The 1,154-nt window shown below is 44.9% G+C and overlaps 1 non-coding gene across 1 annotated transcript; it reads right to left on the bottom strand.

Moving 5' to 3' along the window:
* Positions 1 to 368: 368 nt before the first annotated feature.
* Positions 369 to 441, bottom strand: trnaq-uug (transfer RNA glutamine (anticodon UUG)). Its single transcript has one exon. It is a non-coding gene; the product is annotated as a tRNA-Gln (tRNA).
* Between the last annotated feature and the right edge of the window lie 713 nt (positions 442 to 1,154).

Below are 1,154 nucleotides of genomic sequence, written 5' to 3'. Positions count from 1 at the left end.
GGAATATTTTCTGTGCTGGAACAAAGAGACCCAAACACTCACCTGATATTCGGCCTTGAACCTTATGCATATCAGATCAGGGTGTTGCAGGTACATCGAAACACAGTGAAATGCATCTTTTGTGTCCAATGTTCTGTGGGCAGCCCACAAGTGTCACCACACTTCCGGCGCCAACGTAGCATGCCCACAACTTCCTAACCTATACGTCTTTGGAATGTGGGAGGAAACCGGAGCACCCGGAGGAAACCCACGCAGACACAGGGAGAACGTACAGACAGTCCTTACGACAGTGGCCAGAATTGAACCCAGGTCGCTGGCGCTGTAAAATGTTGTGCTAACTGCCACACTACCGTGCCTGCCCACCAAAGTGACCACAGCAGGACTCGAACCTGCAATCTTCTGATCCAAAGTCAGACACCTTATCCATTAGGCCATGCAGCCGACAGGTAGGATTCACTGCTGTTTGCAGTGCCTGGAGGGTGTCTTTGAAAAATGACAGGTTGGGTGTCGTGGGGAGGGGTGACCCAAAGCTTGTTTACAACACAGCCACATATTTTGGTGGGTGTACCGACATAGCAGAAACCGAATGTCCTGCTCGAGTAGTGAATGTGTACACAGCCCCACTATTGGAATTCAAGGACAAAGCAATTTTATTTATTCATTTCTAGGGATATGGGTGTTGCTGGTGAGGCTATCATTTATCATCATTCCCTATTTGCCCCCGAGAAAATGGTAGTGAGCCACCTTTTTGAACTGCTGAAGTTCTGGTGAAGGTATTCCCACAATGCTGTTGAGTAGGATGGCCATAAAGATGGGAATCCCAGTATGAGTGACCTATGTCACTGAAGGCACAATAAACATTGATGGCATTTTAGTTATGATAACAGATTTGCATAAGCTTTCATTTTGGACTACTTGGGAAGCATTTTGTTTTACTTTCACCATGTAGAAGCTGGATTGAAAATAGAGAGATTCAAGATGTGTCCACTCTCTTGTTCCCTATTCTGCATTCAAATTTGCACCTGTCTATTTCAATCTAATCCAATGCAATCCACTTTTGAGCCGATGTGATTCAACCTACTCCTTCTCATTCAATCAGTAATTTTTTTTTGTAGAAGCAAGTGATGAATGATTTCCTAAGCAATGTTGAAAGG

Source organism: Pristis pectinata, chromosome 28 (assembly GCF_009764475.1).
Source record: "Pristis pectinata isolate sPriPec2 chromosome 28, sPriPec2.1.pri, whole genome shotgun sequence".
Lineage (NCBI taxonomy): Eukaryota > Metazoa > Chordata > Chondrichthyes > Rhinopristiformes > Pristidae > Pristis > Pristis pectinata.
This window is presented reverse-complemented; position numbering and strand designations above follow the sequence as displayed.